At 45.5% G+C, this 12,580-nt stretch overlaps 1 protein-coding gene across 1 annotated transcript in view; it reads left to right on the top strand.

The window, feature by feature from the left end:
* The window catches only part of mpp2b (MAGUK p55 scaffold protein 2b), a 386,468-nt gene that overhangs the window by 324,275 nt on the left and 49,613 nt on the right, over positions 1 to 12,580 (top strand). The gene's annotated exons all lie outside the window — the stretch shown is intronic.

Genomic DNA, 12,580 nt, shown 5'->3' with positions numbered 1-12,580 from the left:
ATCTGAGAGGGCAGATAGAGCCTCGGTTTTACATCTCATCCGAAAGACAGCACCTCCGACAGTGCAGCGCTCGCTCAGTACCTCATTGGAGTATCAGCTTAGATTTTTGTGCTCAGTCTCTGGAGTGGGACTTGAACCCACAACCGTCTGACTTAGAGGAGAAGGTGCTACCCACCGAACCACAGCTGGCACTGTGTGATGAAAAGTGTAGGATAGAAGGCAAAACAAATCAAGAAGTAATGGTTAGATGATGCAATGCTTTGGGGTTAAAAGCCGACAGATTATAGGATAATATCAAGTTTAAGATCACCATCATCAATCCCAGGCTAGAGATGAAGATTTCACATCGCAGGTTTAGGTTGTGGTGTTTTAAGAGGGAGCTGTCATCATGTCTGAAAGTTTTCAGTCAAACGACCTTCCTGAAATAGCCAGGAATCTGCAACTCTGAATACAGGCAAAACTTGGCTGCTGTGGTAAGCTTATGCTCCAAAAGGTTTTAAGTTTTTGTACAGTGTGAGATCTAGCAATGCAATTAAATATCATTTATTTTCAGCTCTGAATTAGAGCTGAAACAGCGTGCCTAACAGTCCTGTGATAATTTGACGTTCTCCTGTCATTGATCACAACAATGAAGAGGTTCCTTATTAATAGAAGGGTATCTGATGGTCAGTTATTATTCACAAAATCAATAGAATTCTATACCATCTTTATGCACTCTTCGGCTTGAGGTGATACAATCTTTATGTTTGACCTGTCTACATTCACATGGATGTTTCATAATTTGAAAGTGTTGATGTGGTTCCTTATCTGAGGCCTTAGCCCCAATTATAATGGGGGGAGGAGGGGTGGGGAGCGGTGAGGGAGGTGAAGGGGGGCATGCTGTGCGTGAGGCTCGAAGCGGGCGCCACACCCAGAGTGATGGGGAAGCCATCATTGCCAACCTGCTCAGACCGTGGACTAAAATTGAATTCGGGCTCCGATGACGTCCTCGCAACCCAATTTGCATATTTAAAGCATGGCCCCTCCCCCCGCTATCCTATGGATGACCTGCTCAAAAGAACAGGTTAATACCCAGTATGAAGGCAGCGTCATCATGGGGAAAGTCGTTGCCCTTATTGTACCCACCCCCCTCCCACCGGTTTCTGCCAAATGGGGAAAAGAAATTAAAATTGGGGCCTTTATATCTTTACCACATTTGAAAATACCCGTGCTATACACTCTGTTGTTTATTAAGTTAACATGTGGCATGTAGAGGTGAAAGATAGATATTGCACCATTATTTAATTTGTTCAAAGAGCATGCAGCAATGATTGGTTGAGACTGGTTCATGTCTGAGTGGATACAAACTTTCAAAGAAACTTTCATCTGTTGGAGTTTGAAAACAGGGCCTTTTTTGTGTCACCGTCTATGCTGCCCAAAAACCTTTTGTGTTTTCGGTTTAATTATGTCCCAACTTCTATTTCGATAGGATTTAATTCACTTTCATGATTTCCTCATGTTATCAGATATTTTTAACTCTTGATTTTACATTATTTAAATTAATCAAAAGTTAGTTAGTCTAATAGAGAAGAAACAAACTCAATAGGACTATAAGACTGTAATTATAGGTTTATGTTGTCATGGCCCAGAATTAAAAGGCCGATGTTAATTCAGCTTTAAGTTTTATGATTTTAAGGACATCTGCAGTCAAAAGTATCTCAAGATTTTTCAGTGTTTGATTCTATTAATATTGAAATCTTGGTTTGTGCATTAAATACTATTGCAATGATCGTAAATTATTAATAAAATGGCATTTCCGGCTGCTAAATTATTTTAAATGAGTTGTGGGCAAATCGGCAATCTCCTCTGTTTCCTGATTGGCTAAGAGTCAGGAAATGAAAGGAGCACCCCCGCCACGTGATCCCAGATGCGGATACACACCATGGTGCGCCCCAGAGCTCCGCGGGGCACTATGCTGCGCACAGCTCTGCAGCGTTTGACAGCAACTTCTCAAAAGGGGGTTCGCACGAGGTAAGTGTGGACTTTGTGCGGATGTTGGCGGTGTACTCCTTAGCGACACCGCCGACCACAAATTCAGGGCCAATAGATATTTAACTTTATTTCTGCAACGCACAGAATTGTATCGTTTTGAATTTATCTTAGCAGGGAGTCCCTCAGCTGACATCAACTATGGGATTGATGGTCAGTAGCAAGCAGTGATGATCAGCCTCTTTTGCTTTCTAGATGTTGATAAGACACCCAGGCTGAGACAATCCAACTCAAACCAAGTACCTCTGTGTATTGAAAGAAACGTTTGAGGGTCAAAGGTGATCTTCCCTTTTAAATAAACCAAGCGCTCACTTCATTAAACATGACATCATTACTTATTCAGTGGAGGGAGGTGCAGAAACAGGTTTGTTCATTCAGAACATAGTAAAATCCAGAAAATATGAACAGGAAGAGGGGAAATTCACCCTGTACATAAAGTTTTTTAAATTCCTACCCAGATACCTACATCCAGTCACAACCTAACTGGAGAGGTTCCTGCTGGCCAAAATAAAAGAACATCTTGCAGGAAAAAAACCTGCTGAAGAAACATGTTATTAGATCTCAGAATAGATATAGATCAGAAAGGCTATTTGGCTCATCTTGGCTTATCCATCTAAAAAGAGCCTATGGCTTTTCTACTACCACAGTATCTATCTGTCTCTTAAATGAATGCAGGGTTTTTTCCTACACTACCATACCCTGGAAGTCTATTCCACGTATTGATAATCTTCCAGTACTAGGCATCATCTACAAAGCTTGAGCAACTTCTCACTAACTAGAACTGGTCTACAAAGTTGACCAGATTGCATTGAGGTTCTGAATGCAAGTCACTAATCGGGCCCAACACTATGCATACCTCCATCCTGACATCAATCTCCTAACAAGTACCTACTGTTTCCTATTGAGTCTATTTCACAACATTTCCCCTTGAAATTGCATTGCTTTTAGCTCAAAGCCTTTTCTGTGGAACTTAGTTGAAAGAACTTTTCAAGAGGTCTTATACCATGTCATAAGGCTTTCCGCAGCCAACTTGGGATGTCACTTCCTTCAAGAAAGATGAGGTTGGTTAGCTAGGATGCTCCCCTTTTGAATTAACATTTGCTGCTATTTAATAGGAGATTATCATACAGGTAATCCTCTTCTCAATCTTTCTCGTCGCCATGCTCCACCTCACAGTCAACAAGCTCCCCGTTGGAGTGGAACTAAACTACAGAACCAGTGGGAACCTGTTCAACCTTCGCCGTCTCCAGGCCGGATCCAAGACCACCCCACCCTCTCGTCGAGCTACAGTACGCGGACGACGCTTGCGTCTGCGCACATACAGAGGCTGCACTCCAGGACATAGTCGATGTATTTACTGAGGTGTACAAAAGCATGGGCCTTACGCTAAACATCCGTAAGACAAAGGTCCTCCACCAGCCTGTCCTCACCGCACAGCACTGCCCCCCAGTCACCAAGATCTACGGCGCGGCCCTGGACACCGTGGACCACTTCCCATATCCCAGGAGCCTCCTATCAACAAGAGCAGGCATCGACGACGAGATCCGACACCGCCTCCAGTGCGACAGTGCAGCCTTCGGCCACCTGAGGAACAGAGTGTTTGAAGACCAGGTCCTCAAAACTGCCACCAAGCTCATGGTCTACAGGGCTGTAGTAATACCTGCCCTCCTGTATGGCTCAGAGACATGGACCATGTACAGTAGACACCTCAAGTTACTGGAGAAATATCACCAACGATATCTCCGCAGGATCCTACAAATCCCCAGGGAGGACAGGCGCACCAACATCAGCATCCTCATTCAGGCTAACATCCCCAGCATTGAAGCACTGACCACACTCGATCAGCTCAGCTGGGCAGGCGGCATGCCAGATACAAGACTCCCAAAGCAAGTGCTCTACTCGGAGCTCCTTCACGGCAAACGAGCCAAAGGTGAGCAGCAGAAACACTGCAAGTACACCCTCAAAGCCTCCCTGATAAAGTGCAATATCCCCACTGACACCTGGGAGTCCCTGGCCCAAGACCGCCCTAAGTGGAGGAAGTGCATCTGAGAGGGCGCTGAGCACCTTGAGTCTTAACGCCGAGAGCATGCAGAAATCAAGCGCAGGCAGCGGAACGAGCGTGCGGCAAACCAGTCCCACCCACCCCTTTCCTCAACGACTATCTGTCCCACCTGTGACAGAGTCTGTATTAGAGTGTTCAATCACCAAAGAACTCACTTCAGGAATGGAAGCAAGTCTTCCTCGATTCCAAGGGACTGCCTATGATGAATTCTCAAGTTTACTGCTGATTATCCATTCTATTACTGTATTTGGTATCAATGTGAGACTTATGGTTATGTAGTTATCTTGATTAGTTTTATAAAACTATTAAAAAAAAGTTTGCCTGTTTCCAATATAAGAGGGCATCCCAAAATTCATCAACTTCTTCATAATGGCTATAAATGCTTTACATCTCTTGGTCCTTGTCTTTCTTGCTACCCTAAAGATGAACTCTGTTGACTGCTAATCAAATCTCTCCACACTCCTGATAAAATACAAAACCTTTTCCTCCTGTAGATCTAGCCATTTACTTTTCTTTGCATTGTTACCAGTTACTGTAATATAATGGGCAGATTTCTTTTAATGAAATACTGGAGATGGATTGTTGGGAATTGACTAAAGTCCTTCACGTTCATTAGATTTACCCCACAAATGTGAATGAAAAAAGGGAGCTTAAATTTGAACTGGAAGTAAATATTCTCTTGAATGAATTGGAGTCCACTTTCTCTAACACAATCCTCCATTACAAGGCTGCTTTTATGACTTGACAAAATAGGAAACTTAATCCCACTTTTCATGAAATATAAAACCTATCACTGCAAATACATGAGAGTTCAGGAGTTTATAAGATAGTAAAATGAATCCCTTGTACTCACCATTTTAGTATGTGAGAGCTACTTTATGCCTCATAAACATTTAAACTCTGATATATGTCATGTAAATGTCTTCGCTCTATTCCGTTATCTGTCTAGCTATAAAAAGAAACCTGAACACTGTCCTTCAAGCATATTCCTTAGAAGTATAGATTCCAAGTACTTACAGTAAAGTCGAAGGGCTAGAAATTGCTCCCCTCAGTGCCACTCTGTATGGTGCCAGAACACTGACCACCGCTCTTTCGCCATCTGGTGATGGGTCCTGCGGCAGCGGCCCTTTTCGAGCTTACCTTTACGCTGCCGGTAACTAGCAGCACCATGCTGGAAAAAAAAGTGGTGTGGTGACGTCAGTAGATGTGCGCTGCTGCCTTAACATCACCGACACGAACTTAGACCCTCGCGCTGAATTCAGCACTGGGTCCCCAAGCCGGCTGACAGTGGAGATGCCTTCAAGGGACACATACATCTTTCAGGGATGTTTGTATTTAAGCTTTTGGAGTGTGTTTGAATAGTTTATTGAAGTAGTGGCTTGTTGAAATAGAGGTTTAAGTTTTTTTTTAAATGTGTAGGGAGTGCTGCTGGATGCTTACAAGGACTCGGATGGTAAATGAAAGCCTTTGAGAAGATAGAAAATACTGCAAATACTCAACAGGTGAGGCTACATCCGTGGAAAGAAAAACAGAGTTCATGTCTCAGGTCGTGATGCTGCCTTACCAGCTGAGTATTTCCAGCATTTTATGCTGTCATTTCAGATTGACAGCATTCGCTTGCAGAGGGAAGAGGAAGACACAGAAGAGGAGGAAGCAGATGGAAAGATGCATCCCACACATCCCCTTTGTGGCCGGGATATGCGGGATGGAATCATCCGCCTGCGGTACCAGCGACCAATTCACCTTTCAACATTTGACCCACAATTTACCTTCCATCTGTTACTGATCATCACAATGCTCTCTTGGCCACGCTGCCGAAATACAAGCACCCACAAAGCAATCCACCTATATACATCTATCCATCTACTGTGACATCGAGCAATCAACCCGTATGCATTCTCTTAGTGAGTGTCTTGTGCGTGCCTTTACCTATCCTGCTGTTGTCACGCAGTGCCTGCAGCAAAGCTGCTGGAAGGCTGCTGACTTTCAGTGATGGACACTGCAACTGGCCTTGCTGGTTGAGCTTCAGAAGCTGGTGACTGTGAGTGTCAAATCAATAATTTTCAATCTTGTTCTTCTTCACTCTCCCACTGGCTGGGCAGGCTGCATTTGATGAGGATTGGTTAATCGACAGAAAACAGAGGGTCAGAATAAATTGGTCATTTTCGGGTTGGCAGATTAACTAGTGGAGTACCGCAAGGATCGGTGCTTGGGCCTCAGCCACTCACAATCTATATCAATGATTTGGATGAGGGGACCAAATGTAATATATCCAAGTTTGCTAATGATACAAAGCTAGGTGGGAATGTTAGTTGTGAGGAGGATGTAAAGAGACTTCATGGGGATATAAACAGGCTAAGTGAGTGACCAAGAACATGGCAAATGGAATATAATGTGGAGAGATGTGAAGTTATCCACTTAGGTAGGAAAAACAGAAATGCAGTGTATTTTTTTAAATGGTACGAGTTTGGAAAATGTTGGTGTTCAGAGAGACCCGAGTGTCCTTGTACACCAATTACTGAAAGTTAAAATGCAGGTACAGCAAGCAATTAAGAAAGCAAATGGTATGTTGGTCTTTATTACAAGAGGATTTGAGTATGAGAGCAAAGCTGTCTTACTGCAATTATATAGGGCCCTGGTGAGACCACACCTGGAGTATTGTGTACAGTTTTGTTCTTACCTAAGGAAGCATATACTTGCCATAGAGGGAGTGCAACAAAGGTTCACCAGACTGATTCCTGGGATGGGGGAGGAGGGGGGGAGGAGAGAGATTGTCCTATGAGGAGAGATTGAGTAGACTAGGGCTATATTCTCTAGAGTTTAGAGGAATGAGAGGTGATCTCATTGAAACATACAAAATTCTTACAGGGCTTGACAGGGTAGATGCAGGGAGGATGTTTCCCCCCCCGGGGCTGGGGTGTCTAGAACCAGGGGTCACAGTCTCAGATTATGGGTCGGCCATTTAGGACTGAGATGAGGAGAAATTTCTTTACTCAGAGGGTGGTGAATCTTTGGAATTCTCTACCCCAGAGGGCTGTGGAGGCTCAATCGTTGAGTATATTCAAGACAGAGATCGTTAGATTTTTTAATATTAAGTGAATCAAGGGATATGGGGATAGTGCAGGAAAATGGATTTGAGGTAGATCAGCCATGAGCTTATTGAATAGGGGAACACGCTCAAGGGGCCAAATGGCCTACTCCTGCTCCTAATTCTTATGTTCTTATTTCTTGGGGGTGTAAAATGAAGAAGGCACATGGGTGGATTTTTGATGATGGGAGGGCAGGAAAGCATGAGGTGCATGCCAGAAGGAGGATAACGTAAGAGGATACCAGCATCCTTTATCCTTTCGGTCTCGCCGCTGGCCAAGGGCTCATCCATGCCCCTGCCAAAAATGGCCAGCGCCGTCTCCTCCAAGGGGGTGAGGTAAGGCTAGGAATGGGAGGTGTGGCTTGTGATTGGTGCAGATTGTTGGTAGGTGACTGAGGGTAGGGGTGTGGGAAGTTGCAAAGCCGCACCTGGGCAGGAACGTCATCTTGGATGCCTCCAGCAACACCACCAGAATGGTGCTGCATGGCAGGTAAGCACTACACCAATAATCTCCATTCCCCAGACGAATTTAGCCCCGTTAGCGTTGTGTCCATTTTCAGCGGCCGTGAACTCCACCGGCAACTTTCCTGGCTAAAATGAATTTCTCCCCCCAAGTTTCTACTTTCTGTAGCTCAAGAAAGAGTCCCTATTGGGGAGGCTAAGTCCACTACATAAATAAATGAATTGCAGCCCTTTTCCCACCCCAATCAACGCATTTTTCCCAATGTTCATTTTCTATGTCACTTCATAGTGAACATTTTGGAGCATTGTGAGTCAATGGTGGGTAAAATTGTGAACAATAAAATCAGCGACTAACAATAACATCTCTGCCAAATCCCTTCATGTGGTTGACAGATTTATTAAATCCAATTGTTTGTTGTATAATACAAATTGGCCTTCTGCCAAATGTTTTGGGGCCAATATTGCATTCACTCCAAATATTCAAGCCTTATGACAACATGTGATTATATTTCAGTAATATAATAATTTTCCCTCTTTGGAATGTTGTCTGCTATTTTGTTTGTTTCATAAGAAGCCTTGATGTTATTCCCTTGGTCTTATTAACCTTCTGATTACTCAGTGATGCTTTAAATATGGTGATTTGTACTACACAACAGCTGTATTTTAAAGACCATTTCTGTGGTATGTGGAATCATAGGGGGGGAATTTTAAAGCAAAGAGTGAGTGGGTTTGGGAGCAGGAGGGTGATTAAATGTGCTGAAATTGACAATGTGTCAGGAAGTCGGCTCCAACCCGCCAACTTCCTCATTTAGCTGCCGCACGTTCAGTTGTGTGCAAGAGACCCCCTCAGGACAGGCGGGTTGACATTTTAAGAGGTAAATAACAGCATTTGTAACGGGGGTTTTCAAGTTTCATTGTGGGTGCATCGGGTTTCCCGGGCTTCTTGGACCTCGTCAGTGAAAGCAAGATGCAAGCACAGCGGCAACTGAGGGGGCTGAATAAATGACTGGCAAAAGAATCACCTAAATACTGAGACCTCACACCTGCTTCCTTGCCTAAGTGAAAGGCTTTTGCTCACAGCACTTTATCTGAGAATGTCCTTTCAGTACTTTGCTGGTGATCTCTATTACTTTGGAGGTCACTCACTGCTTTGGAGGTTTGTGCGTTTGATCTCTACTTTCCATCTGTCATATATCTGATCAGCAAAGCTGCTGTTTCACCTGGGACCTCAGATGAGGACTAAGATGAGCACCAGCAGCCACCTTCTCCTCACAGACCTGCTGCTCCACAGGAGAGAGGGGATGAGCACAGAGGTGCAACCGAAGGAGGTGATACCCGCAACATGGTGTATAGGCAGAGGATCAGCTTCCCTGACATGTCTGAACACCACTGTCTCTGGAGGCTCACGATATCAAGCAGGTGGTGGCACACATTTGCAACCTGCTGGAACAAGACCTGCTGCCAACTGGGCCTGGTGACCACGCTTTACCAAAGTGACCATCGCCCTCAATAACTTCTCTTCAGGCTCCTTGCAGGCAACTGCAGGAGATATTTGCAGGATTTTTGCAGTCAGCCGCCCACAAATGCATCACACAGGTGACCGATGTCATATTTGCCAGGGCAGGCAATTATTTACACATTGCCACCAATGAAGCCAGTCAGGATGAGCGTGTGTTTTGGTATTGGGGGTTTGGCTGGCTTCCCACAGGTGCAGGGCTTCATCGACTGCACACTTATGGCAATCAAGGCATGCTCAAATCACCCTGGAGTGTTTGTGAATCTTAAGCGCTTCCACTGTATCAATGTATAGTTTGTCGGCAACAACAAAAAGATCATTATGAGCCAGAGAGCACTTTGCTGCACATCAGTGAGGCACTGAATGGCCAATGCTAGGTTTTGATCAATCCTATTCAAAGTGGCAGTCAGAGTATGCAAGCCATTGGTGAGAGACAGCATGTGGTCATCATCTTCATCATAGGCAGTCCCTCGGAATCGAGGAAGACTTGCTTCCACACCTGAAGTGAGTTCTTTGGTGGCTGAACAGTCTAATACGAGAGCCACAGACTCTGTTACAGGTGGGACAGATAGTCATTGAGGGAAGGGGTGGGTGGGACTGGTTTGCCACACGCTCTTTCCGCTGTCTGCGCTTGATTTCTGCATGCACTCGGCGTTGAGACTCGAAGTGCTCAGCGCCCTCTCGGATGCACTTCCTCCACTTAGGGCGGTCTTGGGCCTGGGACTCCCAGGTGTCAGTGGGGATGTTGCACTTTATCAGGGAGGCTTTGAGGGTGTCCTTGTAGTGTTTCCGCTGCCCACCTTTGGCTTGTTTGCCATGAAGGAGCTCAGAGTAGAGCACTTGCTTTGGGAGTCTCGTGTCTGGCATGCGGTCTATGTGGCCTGCCCAGCGGAGCTGATCAAGTGTGGTCAGTGCTTCAATGCTGGGGATGTTAGCCTGAATGAGGACTGTTCGATCTCTTAATTTTCAATGAAATGCAAACTCCGGTTGTAGTTTTAACATAACTTTTATTCTGGCAGCAGCAACAAGCTTCTGGCTGATTGCCAGTTCCTTTGTCTTCCTGAGAACACATGGCCAAAATGGCTGTTCATATACCTGATCAGTTTACAGAAAAGAACACGTCTTCTTTGACCTTATTGGCTCAATTGATATTCTGTTAACCTTTAATTGGCTCGCCACCAAAGATCCTAAAATGTCAAGTTGATTGATGACTTAATGCAACATGCTCCCACTCACATAGCAGCTCTGACTGGGAAATCTGTGTATTCTCACAGCCTGTCTGAATGCAGCCTGTTTGAATTCTCTATCAAGGACGCTGATGTTGGTGCGCCTGCCCTCCCAGAGGATTTGTAGGATCTTGCGGAGACATCATTGGTGATATTTCTCCAGCAACTTGAGGTGTCTACTGTACATGGTCCATGTCTCTGAGCCATACAGGAGGGCAGGTATTACTACAGTCCTGTAGACCTTGAGCTTGGTGGCAGTTTTAAGGGCCTGGTCTTCAAACACTCTTTTCCTCAGGCGGCAAAAGGCTGCACTAGCACACTGGAGGCAGTGTTGGATCTCGTCGTCGATGCTTGCTCTTGTTGATAGGAGGCTCCTGAGATATGGGAAGTGGTCCACAGTGTCCAGGGCCGTGCCGTGGATCTTGATGACTGGGGGGCAGTGCTGGGCGGTGAGGGCAGGCTGGTGGAGGACCTTTGTCTTATGGATGTTTAACGTAAGACCCATGCTTTTGTACGCCTCAGTAAATACGTCAACTATGTCCTGGAGTGCAGCCTCTGTATGTGTGCAGACACAGGTGCCGTCCGCATACTGTAGCTCGACGACAGAGATTGGGGTGGTCTTGGATCTGGCCTGGAGACGGCGCAGATTGAACAGGTTCCCACTGGTTCTGTAGTTTAGTTCCACTCCAGCTCTACACTCTCTCATCTGGAGAGAGGAGAGCATGCCAGGGATCTCAGAGATGCAGTAATCGTGACCATCTTTAAAAAAGGGAACAAGTTTGACTGCGGCAACTACAGAGGAATCTCCCTGCTATCAGCCACTGGGAGTCGTCGCTAGAGTCCTCCTCAACCGTCTTCTTCCCATGGCTGAGGAGCTCCTCCCGGAGTCACAGTGCGGATTTCGTCCCCTACGGGGCACAACAGACATGATTTTTGCAGCGCGACAGCTACAGGAAAAATGCAGGGAACAGCGCCAGCCCTTATACATGGCCGCCTTCGACCTTACAAAGGCCTTTGACACTGTCAACCGCGAGGGTCTATGGAGCGTCCTCCTCTGTTTCGGATGCCCCCAAAAGTTCGTCACCATCCTCCGCCTGCTCCATGACGATATGCAGGCCGTGATCCTTACCAACGGATCCATCACAGACCCAATCCACGTCCGGACCGGGGTCAAACAGGGCTGCGTCATCGCCCCAACCCTCTTCTCAATCTTTCTCGCCGCCATGCTCCACCTCACAGTCAAGAAGTTCCCCGCTGGAGTGGAGCTATGTAGTGACCCCTGCATAAAAGTACATGTGAGTAGCCATCAGGCGAGGACAAGATTGAGCGTTATCAAACAAAATTTGACACTGTGCCACATAAAGAGATATTAGGGCAGATGACCAAAAGCTTGGTCAAAAAGATGGGTTTTAAAGAGCATTCTAAAGGAGGAGGGAGAGGCAGAGAGATTTAGGGTGGGAAAGGAGATACTGTGCCTTTAAATGAGTAATTAGAATCTTACTGTCACTTTTTCTTTATAATTAGGGACCTTTCATTTCACCACAGGAATCCTGAAAAGGTGCTAATTGATTCATGCACAAGCAAAGGCTGCAAGTTTGTCTTGTCGCAGTGATTAATCGTTAAATGTTAATTTGTAAATGAAAGGCAGTTTACATGTATCTGCAATTTGCATGTTTAATTTGCTTGGATTTATTAGGTGGGCAGTGGAATAATTGCTTATGGTGCAGATGATATTTTTTTACCTAAAATAACAATCATCCCTTATTCAAGTCTATCTAAGCTTCATTACCACATGATTTCAGAGGCTGGAAGCTATGCTTTTCATATGAACTGTATCTGTAAACTGGGAGATTGGTGAGGATGAGGTCAAGTATGTTTTCCCCTCGTTGGTTCTCTCACCACCTGCCGCAGTCCTAGTCTGGCAGCTGTATCCTTCAAGACTCGGCCAGCTCGGTCAGTAGTGGTGCTACCAAGCCATTCTTAGTGATGGACATTGAAGTGCCCCACCCAGATTACATTCTGTGCCCTTGCTACCCTCAGTGCTTCTTCCAAATGATGTTCAACATGGAGAAGTAATGACTCATCTGTTGAGTGAGGGTGGTAAGTGGTAATCAGCAGGAGGTTCCCTTGCCTGTGTTTGAAGCCATGAGACTTCATGGGGTCTGGAGTCAATGTTGAAGACTCTCAGGGCCATTCAC

This window comes from Pristiophorus japonicus, chromosome 21 (genome assembly GCF_044704955.1).
Source record: "Pristiophorus japonicus isolate sPriJap1 chromosome 21, sPriJap1.hap1, whole genome shotgun sequence".
NCBI classification, from domain to species: Eukaryota; Metazoa; Chordata; class Chondrichthyes; family Pristiophoridae; genus Pristiophorus; species Pristiophorus japonicus.
This window is presented reverse-complemented; position numbering and strand designations above follow the sequence as displayed.